The sequence below is a fragment of the Aquarana catesbeiana genome, linkage group LG04, assembly GCF_042186555.1.
Source record: "Aquarana catesbeiana isolate 2022-GZ linkage group LG04, ASM4218655v1, whole genome shotgun sequence".
NCBI classification, from domain to species: Eukaryota; Metazoa; Chordata; class Amphibia; order Anura; family Ranidae; genus Aquarana; species Aquarana catesbeiana.
In genome coordinates, this window is record NC_133327.1 from 652,015,815 (window position 1) to 652,038,572 (window position 22,758).

The 22,758-nt window shown below is 42.7% G+C and overlaps 1 protein-coding gene across 1 annotated transcript in view; it reads left to right on the forward strand.

Annotated features, from left to right (window-relative positions):
- Window positions 1-22,758, forward strand: part of PLEKHH2 (pleckstrin homology, MyTH4 and FERM domain containing H2) — a 219,621-nt gene that overhangs the window by 70,493 nt on the left and 126,370 nt on the right. The window lies entirely within an intron of this gene.

The following is a 22,758-nucleotide window of genomic DNA, read 5'->3' on the forward strand; positions in this document are numbered from 1 at the left end:
AGGCATGTAAATTTAGGAGCAACCCTGCCTAAACACCAGGGTGCTACACAAAGGTGTACACAACTTATTGCATTAGGGTGTGAACCTCAAAGCTCAAACGTGTGTGTATGTGTATATACTGTATACTGATGGTGTCAGTAGAGCAGTGGACAGTGTCAGTAGGGCAGTGCATGGTGTCAGTAATTTTTATTTTTATTTTTTTATTATATTTTACATACATTTTTTATTGTTTTTTTTATTTATAATTTTTTTGTGGGAGCCCTGCTAGTGGGTTTTGGTGAAATATCAGGGGTTTAAATAGGGGGAATTTGCACCACACAAGGTGATTAGGGTGTGCCCAGGCACACCTGGCATACCCTGTGCGCACGCCTATGGTGATACATCACTATTTATTGCTTTCAAACATTTGCTGTATATAAACAACTAATCTTTGAGTTTTATCAATAATTCCTTTTTGATTTCTATAGAAACCACTCAATTCCAGCCCAACTTCCAAGTCCATGTTTGTTGCACTGTTGAGAAACATTTAAGGCTAAAATCTGCATTTGCAAATTTCGGCATTTATCCCACATAGACAGCGTTGCAACCTGTTATGAGTTAGTAGTAGCAGATGTCTGGAGAATGCCGACCTAACCAGGCATGCAGATGTTCCTGGTTTTGTCCATTTAAAAAAATAAAAAATAATGCCCCCAAATTAGTGCAATCAGACAATTTTTTTCTGTTTCAGGAAAACCCCTTCATCTAATAGATTGTTGACATTTTAATTGAAGCAGGAGTAGCGAAATTTATCATCTACAAAGTGTGGATAGGCTTCTCCATTGAGATAGTAACCAGATCCTGAAATACAAACACAGTTTCCATGTGCTGTCAGTGGCTGGGTTTTATTTTTATCTGTTTTTTTTCCTGGATGTCTATTTTTGTTTGAACTTAAAGATTCTGTTGCCTCCGATAATGCATGACTACCACCAAAATAGATAGTGTAAGAACGGTTATGAATTACTAAGATTAGGGACCCATTTGTCAGTACTCTTTAAACAGCGGTGGTTTTGGCTTAGTTGTGTTTAAATTTTTATTTTGACCTATTGGGGTTGATTTACTAAAACTGAAGAGTGCAAAATCTGGTGCAGCTCTGCCTAGAGACCAGTCAGCTTCCAGGTTTTATTGTCAAAGTTTAATTGAACAAGTTGCAGTTAGAAGCTGATTGGCTGCCATGGACAGCTGCACCAGATTTTGCACTCTCCAGTTTTAGTCAATTAACCCCGTTGTGTGTGTAGATGAGAGCTTGAGCTATTGAGCATTACACTATGTCTGTGGGCATTACCATATATCTTGATTGGTCCAGCCTCCTATTTAAAAGAAAAGTATGGGGTTTGGGGTTCTTTGCAGATTTAAACTTACCTAGGTGAATGCAGCATCGGTCCAATGCTGTATCTGTCCTCCCACCAGCTCTAACACTGAGAACCTAGCAATCTAACACTGCCGATCGCTCGGTTCTCACAGGTCCCCGAGCAGAGAGCTGCTGACTGTCAGTCACCGCTCTGTGCTCTGCCCCCCCGCGCTCACTGGAGCACTGGGCTGTGGAGGGGCGGGAGCGGCCAGCTCAGACTGAGGCTGAGCTGGGTGCCGGTCCAGGCATGTGGGTTTATCCCGACCCCAGTGTCGCAATCTTGCCTGAGACTGGACTGTCTCTGTGACATCAACTGACAGCGGACCGGTCTGGTCACATGATCGGGTCCCAGTGCTGGCTTCAGTGTAGAGGAGAGGCAGCGACAATGGCTGCAGAATCTGGGCACTGACATCACCCATATACTTACCACGAGGCAGCCATTGCTGGCTGCCCCTCCTTTACACTGAAGCCGGCACTGAGACCCGATCAAGTGACCTTAGCAGCTTCAGAATAGGTAAGTATAGACATCTTGTCAGTTACAGGGTGGATAGAATAGGCTTAGTTAGAATGGGGGTGGGAGCAGGTTTAGGCTTAGTTAGAATAAGACTGGAATTCCACTTTAATAAAACCAAGGGATCAGTCATATGCACAAATCAAGAGTGCCAACTATGCCTGCCCTTCCCACCTCCCCCATTCACAGAAACTGTACTATAGCTTCTATGAATGAAAAACAATCTATAAATGGAGGAGGTGGATCTTTCAATGAAGCGCTCTTTCTCCATTCATAGATCGCTTTTAATTTACCAACGCTATAGTACAACTTCTCTGAATGGAGGAAGTAGACGGAAAGGGTGGGCATAGTTAGCACTGTTGATGACAGGGCCCCTGGCTCTATTAACCCTGTACTGGAAGATTATGGCAGCGGCAGTGGGTTGGAGATCGTATGAAGAAGATTGCAACTAAAGCAGGAGCCAGCAGCAGAAGGGACACATCACATTGATAGTAAAAACTGTCCCTTGTGCTGATTATCTTTTTCTTATTACTATTTTACTGTTTTTGCGAGCGGCTAAAGTAGAGGCAGGTCACCCGTCTGACAGGGACAGTACATAGAGCCAGGCAAAGGTTCCGGAGGAATAAGAAAAGTGCAAGGACCCCTCCAAACCTCTGAAAATACTCCGGTATGGACCAGCCAGGCCACATTCCGCTCCTCTTGGCAGATGCTGTTGGCATCTCTGAGTCTTTAGTCTACTGTCCCATCACTGTTACATTGTGTGAGTGTTCCTGGTTGGGTTGCCTTCCTGCGGGGCCTGTTGTGTATTGCTGAACTTCTGTTACGATATATTCCTGTTATTACACTTGCACTCCGTGTGCTTTCTGCCCCCCCTCCCCCCCCCCCACCTATCTGTAAAGAAAAAAGTTAAATTCTTAGGTCTTTTGCAACACTGGCGGTGATGTCACCACCCTACTGAGGAGAATACTGGGAAGCAATGAGTACTCCAATGTTTGCAAGAAGACAATTTAACCTTCTCTCAAGATAGGAACTATTATGTATTTCCAAGTATCTCACTGAAAGAAGTGTGACGTTACCCTATCCAGGGTACAAGTTTTGACAAGGTACAATTCTGACAAGGAGAAGGAAGTGGGACTGGGAACTAGTATTGACTTGCCCCCAGTGCAATAGTAGCAGGCACACTTAACTAAGGTCGCTCACTAAAAAAGTGTGACGTTACCGTAGCCAAGGTAGAGGATTTGTCTAGGTACAGTTTTAACAAGATTGGAGAAGTGTGCCTGGGGCCAGCATTAACGGGCCCCCACTGCAGTAGTACCAAGCACATGTAACTTAGGTCACTCACTGACAAAAAGTGTGAAATTACCTTAGCCAAAGTGAGAGCATGTCACCAGCACACCACAGATCTCCAGAATGGGCCAAAAGCTTTATTCAGTGAACACATCATTGTAACAGAAGCATTGTTTCTAAGCCTCGCAGGACCCCTTCATCAGGCATGTGCCTGGCGAAGGGGTCCTGTGAGGCTCCAAAATGATTGTTACAATAATGTGATAGCTGAAAACAGTTTTGGACCCATTCTGGAGATCCGTGGTGTGCTGGTGACATTTTCTTGCTCTGATTACCTTTGGTTTCAGCCACTGATCGCTGCAGCACCCGTTCACACTTACGGACACTTTTCAGGAATGTGTGCGTAGGGAATAATATGTTGGAATCACTTACCCTAGCCAAAGTATAGGTTTGACAAGAAGAAGGAAGTGGGTCTGGGAAGCAATTTTGACCTCCCCCAGTGCAATAGCACTGGACAAACTCAACTAAGGTCAATCATGGTCTATTGTAACCAGTGCTTGGAGGCCAGCTATGAAGACAGTTAGATCCCATTTGTCACCTATGAAATATACCTACCTGTGGCCACCCATAGATCATTCACCTTTCCTATTACTTGGCAGTTATCCAAAATGACTCCACCACGGCATGTGTGGCCCCTTTACACACTTTTAGTTCATTAATCTCTTTTTTTTTTTTTTGTGGGGGATAGAAAGGAGGCTCAGCTTGAAATATCACACATAGTACATAATGTTTTCTAGCACTGGATCCAAATAGTTTTCATGTAACGCTGAAAACATCTAGGTTTGTTTGAACTTAAAAGCCGGCCTGCTATTTCTCTGGGAATTCTGACAGGCTGAAGAATGCATAATGTTTAAATGTCAGGGGGGGGGGGGTTCCAGCCTGTGATGATAGCATGAGAAACAAAGCGATCCTTTCTCACACATCTTTTGTTAGATAGAGCTGGCAAGTAGATTCCTGATCTTCTGATGGCTCACTGACTTCCTTTCAATTGCTGCTGGTAACTTGATAATAACCCACATAGTTTACAGAGTGAGTTGGATAAATGGGAGGAAGGGAAGGATAGAAGGTATTACCGGTATATGTCGAGCATGCTACCAACATCAATAAGTTATTTCTTCATTTAGATCAGCGGCATGCAACGTGTTAGATTCTGGGGATGTTCCACGTGGTACCTACTTCTCGAAAGAGCTGCTCAATAAAGGGTACCGTCTATCCAAAACAGTTTTATTTTTGGTTATTTATAGGTAGATATTTGTGGTCTAAAAAGCAAACCTGTGTCAAAATCCCAAACCTGCCTTTCCTACTGCAACTTGAGTTTACTACAACATGCATGTACAGTATAGCCAAACATTTTTTAGATAGAGTTAGGAAGGATTAGAACCCCAGTAAGGTTTTATTCAGATCTGTGTTCCTATTGGGTTTGCTTTAAAGACAGGAAAAAATGATCTAATAGTGGTTTTATTCCTTCCCTATTTTATCCAAATTCCTTAAATGGCTATACGTACACTTTAAAATCACAAGCAAAGCAGTATAATTGCTGTCCTGCTGGAACCATTTATCCAGACCACAGTGGCAGTAATTTGGCCGAATTCATTGGTCATGTGATCTCTATAGAAGGCAAGGACACCATGAACACTAGACCCCTAACCCTGTCTGCCCCCTCCCTCAGAATCACGTGGTCAATGCTCAGGCAGTTGGTCACATGACTGGTAGGACAGGTGTAGGCAGGTTGGCATAATACTATGTGACACTTTACAACCTATTCAGCATTTAGGAGGCTGACACCACATGCATTTTTGACTCATCATTGTATTTGTGGGAAACAATATTAGTGTGTCCAGCTGATGCTCAGCTGAAGAACTAATCGTCTATGAATTCACTTAATCTACGTGGCTTATTCCTGCATACCAGCTCTCTGGAAACCCATTGGATGGGTAAAGTAAATAATAACGTATACGGAAAACTCAAAGCAAAACCTTTTATTAGCAAAATGATGTAAAGATTACACATCACTCAGAAGTAGACATCCAGCTGCCTGCACTCAAATATTTGCAGAGTCTTAATTTAGCTTTACAAGAAGCCCCCATTGACCTCAGTAGCTGCAGACACTGTGGAGAAATTCAACCTCAAGGTTCATAGCAGAAGCACTGAAGTCTTTCAAATTGTTCTCTTGGCAGGTCAGCTCCCCCTCCCGGAGATTCCATTCTGTGTTTATGTTACAGCAGCCTTTATCAACAATTTTTAACATGGAGGAACTCTTGAAATAACTTTCAGGTCTCATTGGAACCCTACTAAATACTGTATCCACCACTATCGGTACATTAGCATGAATTGTAGGTTGAGATATATGAGAAAAAAAAAGAAATTGGTGTACTTAGTGTGTTGTATACCCACTCACATTTTACACTCCATATGACACAAAATATTTTCAGTAATAATAATTAAAAGAAACTAATATTAATAATAATGACCAGAACAGAACACAGACAGTAATAAACTGAAATGTTCCCTCACATTTAGGACAGTGGAGAAACGCCACCTTATTCTGATGCAGTCAAAAAGTGTTTTCACCCATGTGATCCAATTCCTGTTCGAAGCCACAATACGCACTGCGATCTTTGAACCGACCTTGGGGTGTCATTAACATTGTATTGACACCTGCAGCAGTTTGCAGAGGGCAGTGTGGACTGCCTGCGGGGGAGATGTGATGCAGGAACCGGCACTAGAATCACCCTGGTTCCCGCTTGGCTACAGTGTGAACCCAGAAGGAGTTAGTGAGGGTTTGCTTCAGGCTAGGTTCACACATGTCCGGCTGTGGTTTGCATTCAGTCATTAAAAGGAGTCCGGTGCAGTTTTGTTCACCAATTCAGATGCAAATTTTTACTTGAATTCGCACCTGAACCAGACCCAAAATCGCACAGGACTCTCTTTTTAAAAACGGACCGCAGCCTCCTCGGACATGTGTGAACCGGCTCTTTTGCAAGTTGGTCCGGTTCACAAACGCATCCAATTCGCCGATTTGTGAACCAAGCCTCAAAGATAAATAACAAGCCTTCTTCTTACCAAATACATGTTGTTAAACTCCGCCTTGCACCCAAGAAAAATTTGCACAGGGCACTAGGTATCCACCAATTTCTATACCAGCTTATATGTCATTTTTCTTGTCATAAAAGGGACCCAGCCTTGATTTAGGCACCAGTGCTTTCTTTGAGATGGCAAGATGTTCCTTGATATTTTGGGTGTGCCCCCAATCCTCCCCGAGGAGAATGTTCCTGGAACATCTCTTAGTGGAGCTTCCCAGGGAACATCAACATTAGATGTCTAAACCAATTTATTCCTCCCACTGGATTAGAAGGACCTGTGGCTCTCCTCCAAGGCACTTGACTCACTCACTGATTTAGTAGGCATCTTACCTTGTCCTGTACAGAAAGCTTAATAGGGAATTCCCCCGAGAATAAACCATCTGTATAGCTTGTATCACTGCACACTTTTGGGTAGTGTGTTCAGGGGGCAGCAGGGGCCAGAATAATGGCCTGGTGAGTCTTTCAGTGCTATCCCAGAATGAGGCTGATAGAGATCACCAACTGAACTATGGATAGAAATGTTTTCTTATTTGTTTTTCTTTTTTTTTTTTTAATGTGTCTTCTCTAAGTGTTCTTTCCCATATGATGCAGCTTATTTTCAGTAGACTTTCCATTTCAAAACAAATCCTAAAGTATAGGTGTGGGGACTCCTGAGTCAATGTTCTGGCTGGGATTTCAGGCTTAGCATCCAGGTTGGCAATCTGTGCCATATACATAGATGTGACAGATGTTTGGGTAGGAAAGACAGTGCTCTGCCTTGGTCTGTTTCTGGTGAGCTAATATAGACCCGAAACACTGAAGACTAATATGCATACAGATTTATATTTATTTTAAATTTTGATGTTTATACAGCTTACACTGAAGTTGTTTTGTAGTCCCATGTAAGTACTATGATCAAATTACAATTTCTAGGGGTTTTCTCAAGTAGGCAATGCTGTTTTAGGCAACGGTAAGTTGGGGAAGATAGAGTATTTCTCCATTGTACCAGCGCTCATAATGTAAAAAAGCTTGAAGCCCCCAAACTTGTAATGCAGCAAAGCCTTCTTAGAACATATGTGTAAATTAAGTAATTAGAGAAAGTCCTGGACAGCCACACTCAGAATAAAATATTACCTTTATTGAATAACGATCATCAAAGTTTCATGCCACAGCAGAAATATACAGGAAGGTTGACGCGTTTCACACTGTAATCAGTGCTTAATCATAGCTATGATTAAGCACTGATTACAGTGTGAAATGCGTCAGCCTTCTTCTATTCTTCTGCTGTGGCATGTATCTTTGATGATCGTTATTCAATGATTAAGCACTGATTACAGTGTGAAACGCATCAGCCTTCCTGTATTTTTCTGCTGTGGCATGTATCTTTGATGATCGTTATTCAATAAAGGCAATATTTTATTCTCAGTGCGGCTATCCAGGACTTTCTCTAATTACTTCATTGTACAAGCATTGCCAGCACCCGTTGCTTCCAGCATGGAGGAGATGTTTGTTCCTAATCGGCCTTCCTAGAAGCGCTGATACCTCTCTTTCTCAACATATGTGTAAATATTTATTGTAAACTGGGGGTATTTAGCTCAGTGGTGGATGTGCTCTTGTACAGTAAGTTCACGTCACACAGGGGTTATAGTTAAGGGCCTGGTAGCCCACTTTTATTAAACAAAAAATAAAAGCTCCAGCCAGGATACCCAAGCAGGGGTTTTAGCTTCATTCAGCAACAAATAATGAAAAAATACAGAGCCATCTGACTTTTAGGCCCACTCAGCTTCGATTGCAGTACCGGGCTGCACGGGCCCACTCCTGGCCTTCAAATATGGTTCCTCACTCTTTCTGAGACTTCCGGACTTCCTCCAGCCTCCCTGGGCTCGCTAGCTGAGTTGGCTTTGCCAGCCTCCCAGACCCTCTCTTGGTCTCCCGGGGCCCATGTAGCCGTCCCAACCTTCTCAGTCCTTCAGGGAAGAAGCCCCCCTGACCAGGAATGCAGTCTCTAACAGAAACAACCAGGTCTTCTGACAGGGGTCTGTCTCCAAATGGCAGCAACTGCTCTGAGCTATGCTCAGATCCGGCATATAACAATCCTGACCACCTGTGCACTCACACAGGTTGTAGGCATCTAGCAAAGCCTGGACACAGGACTGAAGGCTCTTTCCCCCCCAATACGCTCAAGCTTTCAGCCTTGATTCGGAATTACCAAATCCAAAAAAAACTTGTGATACACTTTTCTCTGCTCACAAAATATCTGTTGGGGTTCTTCAAACTGACTCTTTGAGAGTCCTGTGTCCTTTCTAAACCCATTTTTATAGTGGAAGTGACTCTCACTGTCAGTGCCGGGACAAGATCATTTAGTGCCCAGGGCAAAAATGCCACATTGCCCCCCCCCCCCCCACTTTCATTATGTATGGGCTTAAGAGGAGGAGGGGGAGAGAGAGAGCACAGTCCGTACCTCCTCCCGGCTCTCACCTCCTCTCCTTGCCACTTCCTGCGCTGGGCTGACAGAAGTAGTGATGCCATTGTCACTACTCCTGTCAGCATTACAGTAGATAGAACTTGCAGTGCTCCCATCCCTACAATACATGCTGTGCCCAGGGCAGCCTCCCCTTCTGCCCACCCCTTGTCCCGGGCCCTGCTCACTGTCACTCACAATATATACTATATCAGTAACACATGTATAGCACGAAAGCCTTTTCCATAATTCTGACCAAAATATGACAATTATTCCAATTTTACAGATTCTGATAGATTTCCTCATAAACTGGATAATTCTGATGAGTAAATTATAGCAACTTCATCTTGCTGTTGCTTGCAGGAAATGTCAATTTGGCAGGTTTTCTTTGAACCTTGAAGCAAAAATAACTCATATTTGGAAGGCAAACAGAATTCTGGACACTTGAAACACCCCTTGCCAATGTCCCAAAGAACTGAGTATTGGCTTCACTCACAATAAGGCTGCCTCTGTTGACTATGTGTGACAGGTACACTTTAACGAGCAATGTGTTTGGACTGGGAAGTGAATCTACATGAAGTTGGCAGATCTGGCCACCTTGTTTCACACTGACTGCTCTGGTACAAGAGATCCCTTTCAACGTGGCTCTCTGATGTTTACATAGCACCTCCATCAGTTATTTCCATATATGTGAGACATTCATTGTGTCATTAGTAAAATTCTGCCATTGCTCTCCACACTATATATACCCGTCGTCTGCTAAAATTATACCTTGTCACCTTTGTGGTCTTATTTGCACTTTTTTACAATCTGTAAACAGAATGATTTCTAAATCTGAAATAAGACTTTAAAACTGAAATTTAATCAGCTTTTATTTTGCTTTCTGTTCCACTTCCCCTTTATTAACATGCTAATTACATTAAAAAAAAATCATTTTCAATACATGTCTTATTTTATACTAGGGTTGCCACCTGTCCGTGATTCACCTGTACAGTTCCGGTTTGGAATCATGTGTCCGGGTTTCAGACTGCCTAAAACCCGGACACATTATTCAGACTGGAATATGGCTTCCCAGCAGGGTTGCTGGCTGCAGTTGTCTAAGTTGAGAGTGTCTGTTACACTCTCTTTCATGCTACCCAAAGCTAGAATGGACATTTCCCTCCTCCCCCCCCCACACACACACTACGGCATGCGCCGTAGACAGCGGCGCGCAGGTGCACTGAGCATTCCACTGCTAACAGTGATATGCCGTTAGTGGCAGCTCCCATGCGCATGTACGGGAGTGACGTCATTGCGGCTCTGGCCAATCACAGCGCCGGAGCCACGATACACGGAAAGAAGATGAGCGCTCCGTAGCAGAGGGGACATCGGTGACATCGCAGGCTCCTGTGTCAGGTAAGTGACACATAATGGGCTACTCTGCGATGCAGAGTAGCCCATTATGCTTTACCTTTGCAGGGAAACAAAGAGGAAGTAAACCCATCAGGGTTTATTTCCTCTTTAACTTCATATGATTAGAAATGTTATTTAATAGCAAAACATATGTATAGTTTATACTACAACACAAAATTGCTGTGCGCTGCTAAAGTGTTCGGGTTTGAGGTGGCAACCCTATTTTATACCCTGTGCCATCATTACTGGATCTGTGAATTCTTTATGCAATGCAGTCAGACCATAGCTAGTGGGAGGGGCCAGCACCCTGCCCCGGTACACCTCTAAAGAGCTCTGATGTAAGCAGTAGGATGGCTCTTGTGAGGAATTATGCAAATATCACAATGCCTTGATAGGTGGATGTCAATATGATGCAGTGGAAATTTCAAGGCCACATTTGCATGCAGACCAACCTCGGTATTGCCGCTTGTAATCCTGAGCCTGCTGCTGATTGGACAGTAGTAGAGCAGCCACAGACCGCGAAGCTCTTCTCTCTGATCATTCTGCTTACCCCTCCTGTTAGCATGGTCCTTACAGCATACAGCACACCTGAATGGCTCCAAGTGCTACCTTTCCCTCACCCATTCTGACTGATGGTGTACAGGAGATTGCAAAAGGCTAATAACAAGGCATTGGGGTTACATAGTAGGTGAGGTTGAAAAAAGACACACGTCCATCAAGTCCAACCTATGTGTGATTATGTGTCAGTATTACATTACATATCCCTGTATGTTGCGGTCATTCAGGTGATTATCTAATAGTTTCTTGAAGCTATCAATGCTCCCCGCTGAGACCACCGCCTGTGGAAGGGAATTCCACATCTTTGCCGCTCTTACAGTAAAGAACCCTCTACGTAGTTTAAGGTTAAACCTCTTTTCTTCTAATTGTAATGAGTGGCCCCGAGTCTTATTAAACTCTCTTCTGCGAAAAAGTTTTATCCCTATTGTGGGGTCACCAGTATGGTATTTGTAAATTGAAATCATATCCCCTCTCAAGCGTCTCTTCTCCAAAGAGAATAAGTTCAGTGCTCACAACCTTTCCTCATAACTAATATCCTCCAGACCCTTTATTAGCTTTGTTGCCCTTCTTTGTACTCGCTCCATTTCCAGTACATCCTTCCTGAGGACTGGTGCCCAGAACTAGACAGCATACTCCAGGTGCGGCCGGACCAGAGTCTTGTAGAGCGGGAGAATTATCGTTTTATCTCTGGAGTTGATCCCCCTTTTAATACATGCCAATATTCTGTTTGCTTTATTAGCAGCAGCTTGGCATTGCATGCCATTGCTGAGCCTATCATCTACTAGGACCCCCAGGTCCTTTTCCATCCTAGATTCCCCCAGAGGTTCTCCCCCCAGTGTATAGATTGCGTTCATATTTTTGCCACCCAAATGCATTATTTTACATTTTTCTACATTGAACCTCATTTGCCATGTAGTCGCCCACCCCATTAATTTGTTCAGGTCTTTTTGCAAGGTTCCCACATCCTGCGGAGAAGTTATTGCCCTGCTTAGGTTAGTATCGTCTGCAAATACAGAGATTGAACTGTTTATCCCATCCTCCAGGTCGTTTATGAACAAATTAAAAAGGATTGGTCCCAGCACAGAACCCTGGGGGACCCCACTACCCACCCCTGACCATTCTGAGTACTCCCCATTTATCACCACCCTCTGAACTCGCCCTTGTAGCCAGTTTTCAATCCATGTACTCACCCTATGGTCCATGCCAACGCACCTTATTTTGTACAGTAAATGTTTATGGGGAACTGTGTCAAATGCTTTGATTTGATGGGTTGATTTACTAAAAACAAATATGATGTTCACTGTGCAAGGGAAGTTTTACTTTGCATAGAAATTGTGGTAAAAGTTAATTTTGCAAACAATACCCAATCACATGCAAAGAAAAAAAAAAGTATTTTTACTTGCACATGATTGGATGATGGAAGTCAGCAGAGCTTCACCAAGCTAAGGGAAGGTTTTCTTGCAAAGTGAAATTCTTTTGCAAAGTAAAAAGACTATTTAACTTTAGTAAACCAACCCAAAAGAGTCTTCCTTTAAATTCTGAACACCTGAGGTTTGGGGCATCGAAGATAAATGCAAGCTTGTGCAAGGAACCCAAAGTGTCTGCTTTTAAAGTAAAGTTTTCGTAAACAAAAAGTCATTGCTGACCTTCTGTAAATGTTAGTTAAAAGGATATTAAATCCTCAGATATTTTTTTAAAACACTTTAAGCAGCTGATTTAAAGTGGTTCTAAAGCCTAAACATTTTTTACCTTAACGCATTCCCTACATTAAAGTGGAGTTCCACCCGAAAAAAAAAAAAAAATCATTAATGTGCTTGAAAAAAATTAAAAAAAACATTTGGAAATTTTTTTTTTTTTTTTTACTTACCTTTTAATGCCTGTTGCTATGTGGTCCCTCGAAATCTATATAAAATATGTTGGTGCGCTTATCAAACTATCCCCATCTGTTGGAGTGGTGCTTATATATAAAATCCTAAACCATAAAAACACCCTGATATAGTTAGTAAAGTGAATAAGTGCAAATAAATAATCAATCAATAAAGTGAATAAGTGCAAATAAATAATCAATCAATAAAGTGAATAAATGCAAATAAATGCTAAAGCGCTGATGTGGATTCTCTATAAAATAGCAAAACACCAAAAAGAAACGTAGTCTATGTGTAAGCTGCCTCTCGAAATCTGCCTCCTTCAGCGCCTGGGCTCCTGACGTCACTTCCCTCGGCGTCACTTCCCTCTCCGCCCTCCCTCTAGGTAATCATCTGGGACACGTGACAGGTTCCAGATGATTGCGCGGCCAGTCACAGCGCGTGGCGCGGCTCGCGCATGCGCAGTGGGTGTCTGGCTGTGAAGCCACAGCCGGGCGCCCACAGTTAAAATGCCGGCACCGCCAAGCGGAGGGGGAGACGAGCAGGGATTCGATCCCCCGCATCGCTGGACCCTGGGACAGGTAAGTGTCCGATTACTAAAAGTCAGCAGCTGCAGTATTTGTAGCTGCTGACTTAACATTTTTTTTTTTTAAGCGGAACTCCGCTTTAAGGTAAAAAATGTTTAGGTAGCAGTATTGCCCCCTTACCCCTTTTATACTTGAGTCTTCATTCGATCCAGCACTATGCCCGTCTATAGCGGTTCTGTCTTCTCTCCCCGCTCTCACAGACTTTTACTGAGGCAGCAGTAGTCATTGGCTCCCACTGCTATCAGTCAAATCCTGTGATGAAGGTGTGGGAGGCTGAGCCACTCTGTCTGTGTCTATGGATGCAGGCAGCACAGCTTGGGATCGAGCATGCATGAGTGACCCTAGCAAGTGGTTTGCTAATTGGGTACTCAGAATGTAGAAGGAGCCAGGAGTGTCAGCGAGGGACCCAAGAAGAGGAGGTTCAGGTCTGCTCTGCGCAAAACCAACTGCATAGAGCAGGTAAGTATAACATGTTTGTTATTTTAAAAAAAAAAAGACTTTGTAATCACTTTAATCACTTATTGAGTATAAACCTTCTGTATCTTTAATCCTACCTATTCTCCTGTTTAAGTTGATGCCATGACAATTGCCCCGGGTTTCCTGTTTCAGGGTGGCTCTTTTCTCTTGCAGTGTCCTATGGAGCCACCCTTAGCCTGCAGGGCAGTGCAACTCATAAATATGTAGCTGGTTTGCGGTAAAGAAAATCTGTCACGTTGCCACCCCCCACCATGGATACTCACCAATGCTGTGCTCCCTCACTCCTTTGGAATTGCCTGGTTCCAAATACTATGGACCAAATTCCTAGGATACAATACTCGGAGTTGGACCTAAGAAGCCAGTCATTAGGCAAGAACACTGTCATTTGGGAAGGGGGTAGTGGAGAAGGCCATTAACCAATATGTAATCTCCAACATAAACTCTCTGTAAATTCCAACATGGACCTTACACAGGATTTGGAGCCCACATTTGTGAGGTGAGTATCAGGTGGTAAGGGGACAATTGTTTTTTACTTGAATGGGTAAAGTGACAAATTCCCTTCAGGAGCATGCTGGATATGAAATCCAAGGACACCCCCAATGTGTAAGCCCAATTTAAGACTTGGTAAGGATCTGGCTGTTTTGAACTTCCCTAGTGGGTGATAGGAAGCCCATCTAACCCTCACAAAGGCTCATTATTGCACCCAGAGATTTTCCAATTCGGTAAATACTTGAATATATTTGTGCAGTGGGACAGATCCTTTCCTATTACAGAGGAGGGAGGTTCAAACTGGGCATGTTTGGCCAGATTGTGTGCTAGAGTATGGGGTCTTAGCTCTATAAAGCATTGATTGCCATAATTCTCCGCGAGTTAGCCATACACTAGGAAATTTTCAATGGAAACATTCGTTCAATTTTATAATCGACAGTGACATAAAATTAATGTTTGTTTTCAACCACAGGGATGAGAATATTTGAAGGAGCAGGATAGAAAATGTTTCTCGAATGAACAAATTTCTAACAGTCTGTGTGATTTTCGTGCCATTTGTTCCAAATTCGAATGTTAAAGGCAAATACAATTTTCAAGTACTTTTAAAGGACATTTTTGTCAAGTCGTGTATTGTACTGAGAATTTTCAAAAAGTCCATTCAAAAATCTACTAGTGTATGATCAGCTTAAAGGGGTTGTAAAGGTTCGTGTTTTTCACCTTAATGCATCCTATGCCCCATCCCTATCTCTTTCTGCGGGTTGGTGTTTATGGTGCCTGATAGTTTATATGTAGTATAGTATAGATCCCCCCTCCCCTTATGCACCTGGGCGGCGGACGGGGGAAGATTCAGTGTGCAACCGTCGCCCGGAAAGTTGCTTGCTAACACCGTCCTCCAGGACCCGAGACCCCTGGCCGCCTTCGGGATAGTGTCACCCGGGTGTGGGCCGCACCCTCAAACCCCCATAGCGACGCCATTGCTCCCGTCCTAGTCCTCCGGGCACCCAGTCAGCCTGTCCTCCGGGCCTCTCTCATGTTGGAGCGGAGGTTGGAGAAGAATTCCAGGCTTTAGGAGGCGCCGCCGCCCCCACTGCTGCTCAACTCTTTGGGGGGTCAGGGAGGCGGTGGAGCTCTTCTCCCCCCACGGTCTCTCTGGCCTAGCTGTCCACCGCTGTTCGCTTTCCCTGCGGCCTCCGTCTTTGGGGCCCGCTCACCGCGTGGAGACAGATGCCCACACACCGAGGACGCCGCTGTTTGCTGCCCCGCTCCCGCCATCCCCGAACCAGAACTCTCCATGACAACCAGCGGCCCTAGGTGGCTGCCTAGTTCACCTAGCGGTAGCGCCGGACCTGGCTTTGGGACATGTGAAGGGAAATCTCCCCGTAGTCCCAAATACTCTATTCAAATTAAAAAAAATTGCCTTTAGTCGGAAGTCTGCCAAAAATAAATACTCCAGTTGTGGTTGAATCACCATTAGCTTCTTATATTCCTTGGGGTCTTTGGGCCTAAGATCCTTTCTACTGATTTCCCAGATTCAATCATCTACCTCAGCCATTACAAAGGTAACTTCCTAAATGTTACCTAGGGATTTTTTAGTAGGGATTGCAGAACAAAAGCATTTAAATTTATTATGAGTAGTATAGAATGTGCTGCGGACTCTCTGGTTTTGTTAAAGAGGTCATCAGGGCCTGCCTGTTCTCATGTCTTTTCAGCAAAGGATTGTGCTGCACATTATGGTCAAGTAATGGCCGTGTCTGCCGGCCACATCAGAGTAGACAAAATTTTGGCGAGTTGCAGCTAACAATTATTTCCCCGATATTCTCATCAGTTTGCTTCTCTGTCATATCCTCCTTTCCCAGAAACCGCAAAAGCACAGTCAGAATGTAAAGACATAAACAGCTTTTTCTGCCAGGTAGTGTAAGGGAATTTCTAGTATAAGAAAGTGGAAGAGCAGAGCAGGATAGAATATCAAATCCAACAGGGCAAGTGAGATCGTCTTTGTGTTTCAGGTAGACGGAGCTGGGAATTTAGATGCAGATGTCTTAGTCTCCATTGACACAGGGGCAACACGAGTTCCAGCGCGACTTTGGGAGGCAACTTGGACACGACTTGATTATGAATCACAGCGCGACTTGGGGCAACTTACAGGCAACTTGAAGTTGCCTCCAGGACAGGGGACACTGCCAGTGGCCCAATCACATAATAATCAGCTCTGTGGGAGGAAGGGGTTTGCCTAGAAAACTACTTTTACTTCCTGGAAAGTTGTTTCAGTTAAGACAGGGGATCCGACTTGGAGGCAACTTCCATTGAAATCAATGGGTACAAGTCACCTATAAGTCGGATTGAAGTAGTACGGGAACCTTTTCTGAAGTCGGAGCGACTGCAGTAGTGTGCATTAAGACGGATCCATTCACTTTCATTGATTTTTTCATCTAGCGCGACTTGAGGCGACTAGGAGCGACTTGGGGCGACTTGAAGTCAGATCCAAAGTTGCCCCTGTGTGAATGGACCCTTTCCTCCTTCCATTATTTGTCAATTGACTTTTTAAAGTATAATTAAGCTCTCGAAAAAAAAAAAAATCTATGTACATACCTAAAAAACCATAACTAAACCTGAAAATTAAAAGTACCTTACACTGGTTCCGTTGCAGTCATTCTTTTCTTGTTGTTCTCTTGCATTTTTGCAAGCATACTTGAGTCCTTTTATTTGCACTAACATCGAAATTTTGAGAACACACTTTCAGGGTGTAGCCCGTCGGAATTGCTACAGATTGGAATTTCAGATCGGAACTTTTTTCCGACCGAAAAATTGAGAACATGCTCTCAATCTTTTGCTGGCTGGAATTCCCCCAGCAAAAGTCCGATGGAGCATACACACACGGTTGCATTTTCGGACCAAAAGCTCTCATCGGACTTTTGCTGGCAGAATTTCCGCTTGTGTGTACGGGGCGTTAGCCTTTCCACCAACTTCCTGACCCAGGCTGACGATGTAAAAGCAACATTGTCACCCTAGGATGAACACTCCTGCTGTTTACTATAGGTTGACATGCCAGCGTACTGTAAGCCAGTTTGTAAAGCTTGATAGCCACCAAAATACACACCTATGCTACAAGGAGCAAGTGCAAAGCATAATGGGATGTGTAATCCGGGACAATCTGGCATTGATAAGAGACGTGCATCCACATATATAGAGGGTAGACATGTGCAGAACGAAAAAATTTGCTTCGTTTCGATTTATTTACATAAATTAATTTAGTTAAATTTGTTTAATTCATTTAATTTGTTTTCAGAATTTGTTTTGTTTATTCGAGTTCGAATCAATTCAAATTCCATTCTATATCCATTCGAAATCAAATTTATTCTATTCAAAATTAAAATTTTGGAAGTTGGTTATATTATTATATTCTTTCTATTCTGTTCTATTGTTTTTTTCTATTCTATTCTTTTCTATTATTTAATTTTCAATTCTATTCTTTTCTATTCTATTCTATTCGAATTTGAATTTATTCTCTTGACAATTTTAATTCTGGAAGATGGTTACATTCTATTTTATTCTATTTTATTTTTCTATTCTATTCTTTTATTTTTTATTCTATTCTATTCTTTTCTAGTCTATTCGAATTTGAATTTACTCTATTCGAAATTAGAGTTTCGGAAGAAGGTTATATTCTTTTTATTTAATTTAATTCTATTCTATTTTTTTTTTCTATTCTATCCTTTTCTACTCTTTTCTTTTTTTTCTATTTGAATTGAAATTTATTCTTTTTTAAATTAAAATTTCAGAAGATAGTTATATTCAGTGGCAGATGTTTCTGTATATTTTTAGGGGGGGGCAAACAAGGCACCCCGGCGCCCCTCTTTCCCTGGTTGGCCCTGCACTTACACTGCCACCCCCCCCGGTCAGTCAGCCCCGCACTTACCCCATCTAGGTCTAGGCTTCAGCTCCTTCCTGCACTTCCTCCTCCTCTGCGTCTCGGGCTTCACGGCGGCTTTCTCCTCGGCAGCTTCCCTCAGTGTAGAGGGCAATACGATCACTTCTCCTCTTCTCCAATCGGGTCTCACCCACTTCCTGATTGGCCGGGAGGAGAATTAGGAAGACAATAGTGAATATTCATTCGCTATTGTCACACAATTGGGTGGATTCAGGGCGCAGAGTCCACTCTTTTTTAAAGCCAATTAGAGCCTCTGGCTCCTAATCACGTAATCTATGCATGTAGATTTGGGGCTGGGCACTTGGATTGGGAGGGCGGCCTCTAATGGACAGGCCACCACTGGTTATATTCTCTCTATTTTATTCTATTCCATTATTTTTTTAAATTCTATTCAATTCCTTTGTTTTCTATTCCATTTTGTTCTGTTTTACTCTTTACTCTCGTATTCTTTTCTATTCAGTTCTATTATTTTATTTTCTATTCTATTCCTTTATTTTTTATTCTATCAATTATTTTCTATTCTATTGTTTTCCATTCTTTTATTTTCTATTCTGTTCTGTTTTACTCTATTATATTCTTTTCTTTTATTTTATTTTCTATTATTTTCGTTTCTATTCTATTCCTTTATTTGCTATTCTATTTTATTATTTTCTGAAATTCGAGAAACTATTTGAATTCGAATTTTGTTCCAAATTTTTGTTTCGTTATTTCGGATTAATATAAATTTGTTACCACTGCAATTCAGAAATTTGGATACATCCGAGTTTCCAAATAATGAAAAATTCATCAGCATTTCGATTCGGAATGAAACGAACCACATGTGTCTAATAGTGGGTGCAGAAAGCAAAAGTGACTGAAAGGAATACGTATGGCGTACAAAGAGGACGGTCTTGAAAAAATAATAAAAAAGAAAGTCAGGAAGAATATTTAAAAAAAGGATCCTACTTCTGGTAGTGGAGATATTACTATGGTTTCACGCTATAATATTCTATTGTTTGAGTGATGGTGTTATTGGTATTATTTTGGTGGTATATTATTGTGGTGCTGATGGTAGGCAATACGACTAAAGTTTCAAGATTACTGTATTATATTATATTTGATATTATAAATATAAATGATATATTATTTGATTACATGATACATTTATTTATTCACTTACCTTAAAAAGTTACATAATAGAATTTATGAGCTTGCCAAAATAAATTCAACATGATGATGAGTATCCCCTTCAATTAACATCACTTGCACCATGAGTGTGGGAGTGAATGCCTGTATGCTCTTGGTTTTGTGGCCACTCTGTGGGCTATTTAATTGGTAAGTAATCTTACTGAAAATTCATATGCTGAAACGTTGCACTCAGTGTCTCTGTGGAATTTATCATCTTGCAAAGGAAATAAACCATAAAATCGGTAATATGAGGAATTCGCGGGCTGAAGCCCAGATGCGCTACTGAGAATTTGATGGTCATTTTAATGATTTTGTTTTGCTCAGTTTTGTGACATTGCCATATGAGTCAGTTACATATAACTACGCCTAAGCCAAGAATAAACAATAGTTCTTTACAAATACTGTCTTATTAACAGTTACTAATAAAGTGTATCTCCAGCCAAAACCTTTTTTTTTTTTTGCTTTGGATACAAGGTGGAAGGGTTAGAACCCCTGTTCTGTGTTTATTGCTGTCTGTGTTATGCCTGGGGACATTCATCTTCTGCATTTTCCCTGGTCAATGTCACTGGTACAGAGAGTGGCAGGAAGTCCGCCATTTTCCACTTGTCATAGGCACAGAAAGTTAATGGAATCCTCCAATGGAGACACCTTTTCCAGCGTCATTTGTCTAAATGGGCATTTCCTCTCACCTTTGACAGATTTCCTTTCACTTCCTGTTGTGAAATTGACCTAATTGTGTCAGATTACATGGGAGTAACTTTATTAGTACCTATACATCCACTGCATATTTGCACATAAACACCAGCAAAATCACTCTAGTTATAGTTAGCTTTTGTATTTGTGATTTGCAATTTTTATATAAATAACTATATTACCGTATATACTCGAGTATAAGCCGACCCGAATATAAGCCGAGGCACCTAATTTTACTACAAAAAAACTGGGAAAACGGATTGACTCGAGTATAAGCCTAGGGTGGGAAATGCAGCAGCTACTGGGTAAACATTGCCCATCTGCAGCTTCACTGTGCCCATCTGCAGCCTCACTGTGCTCATTTGCAGCCTCACTGTGTCCATTTGCCGCCTCACTGTGCCCATCTGCAGCCTCACTGTGCCCACCTGTATCATCAGTGCCCCTCTGCAGCCTCACTGTGCCCATCTGCAGCCTTACTGTGCTTATCTGCAGCCTCATTGTGCCAACAATGCAGCCTCACTGTGCCCATTTGCAGCCTCACTGTGCCCATCTGCAGCCTCACTGTACCCATTTGCAGCCTCACTGTGCCCATTTGCAGCCTCACTGTGCCCATCTGCAGCCTCACTGTGCCCATTTGCAGCCTCACTGTGCCCACCTGTACCTTTGATAACCAAAACAGCGGGTGTCTCCCGCTGTGTCATGCAGTCTTAACTGTTCGGACGACCGTCCACTGTAACAAAGCCCCGCCTCCTCCTCGTCCATGATAGACGGAACACTTCAGTTTCCCGGCATTGTATCAGTGTTCAGTGTTCCGTTTATCACGGACGAGGAGGAGGAGGCGGGGCTTTGTTACAGTGGATGGCCACCGAACAGTTAAGACTGCATGACACAGCGGGAGACCCTCACTCGAGTATAAGCCGAAAGGGGGCTTTTTCAGCATAAAAAATGTGCTGAAAAAGTCGGCTTCTACTCGAGTATATACGGTACATTCCTTATTTACTTTCAGTTGTTCTGTTTCTATCCATATGTAAAATAAAACCAAATTATTGACATCAGGTAAAGTCATACAGGTACCTGATAGGGCTGGTGATCAGTGGCATTCCTGGTGGAAAAGAGGGGTCCATACTGAGTATCGCCAATTAGAGGATGACCTGCTAGGCTGCAGAATGGCAGCAGGGTGTCGGGTGCTAGAACATTCATTGCGAAAGAAGACGAAACTGGACCAGGACAAGGGGGTGGGCAGAAGGGACACCTGCCCCAGGTTCCCTGGTATAGAGTGGAGGAGGAATGTCAGTGCCATCTCTAGCGGACGGAACCAAGTGTCCTGGATCTCATGCGAAGTGTCCCTGCGATCACCGACACTGTCTGCAGCAGGCGTCTCTCTCAGCTGCCTGCGGCCTATCACAACAGTTAAACAATAAATGTCAGAGCTGAGGTATGTTTCCCCAAGGCTCCTCCCTGTTTCCGATGTGTCTTATTACATAAAACTAGGAGAAGTCTGGGAGGAAGGACATCTCCCTACTGCATCATTGAGCCGTGCTGTATCTAAGATCTGTGCTGGGTGAGAAGATTTCGGGGGTGTGGGAGTGATGTCATCCCATGCCGGCCAATGAAAACCACTCAGAAGAAGATGCCAGCGCTGGCAATGGGGACCGTTGAAGGAAAGGTAAGTTTAGCACCCCATTACCAGTGTGGTGGGTTACCACTGTTGCCAATAATAATAGAAGGGCTTGGTTTGAATCCCAAATACAGCACTACCTGCCTGGAGTTTGCATGTTCTAACTGTGCCTGTGTGGGTTTCCTCCCACACTCCAAAGACATGCTTGTAGGTTAATTCGATCCTGTCTAAATTGGCCCTAGTATATATGTGTATGAATGTGAGTTAGGGACCTTAGATTATAAGCTCCTAGATGGCAGGCACTGATATGAATGTACAATATATATGTAAAAGCGCTGCATAAATCGACGGCGCTATATAAAAACCTGAAATAAATAAATAAATTTACTCCCTCACTACAAGCCATGTGGAGCGACACCTACTTTATTCTGGGATAGCATCTGTGAGCTCCTCTAAATTGGGCGGATTGAGTTCCAGTTCAGTATCTCCGCTTAACCACTTGCCGACCACTGCATGCCAATATACGCCGACACGTGCTTATTGCGATTTTGTTTAACAAAAATATGTAGAATACATATCAACCTAAACTGATGAAGAAATTTGTTTTTTAAAAAATGAATGTAGGATATTTATTTTTATTTTTTTTTTTTTTTTTTTTCAAAATTCACTTTTTTTTTGTTTATAGCACAAAAAAAACCCCACAGAGGCGATTAAATACCACCAAAAGAAAGCTCTATTTGTGGGGAAAAAAGGACATTGATTTTGTTTAAGTACAGCGTAGCACGTGCAATTGTTAGTTAAAGCGACGCAGTGCCCAATTGCAACAAATGCTCTGGTCATTAAGGGGGTAAAACCTTCCGGGGCTGAAGTGGTTAAAGTTCATGTACATGTAAAGGCAGGCGTCCCAATACTTTTGACAATGTAGTGCAGTAACTGCTGCTGTCTGACCTGCTGCCAGCTAATTTTGCTCCTATTTCCAGTGTGCATGACATTTAATTTTATGATTATTACTAAAAATGTTTTTTAATTTATTGGAGTAAAGGTGTTAAAAAAAGAAACTGCCCCAGGTGCCAGAAATACCAGGTACACCACTGCTTGTGATGATAATGACTTCACGAGTCTTGCAGATGGTAGTTTGGGAACATATTGGGCAATCCTTTGGGAGTCTGATCTATGTATGCTGGTTACACTATGAATAGTCTAGGGACACAGGTAGAGG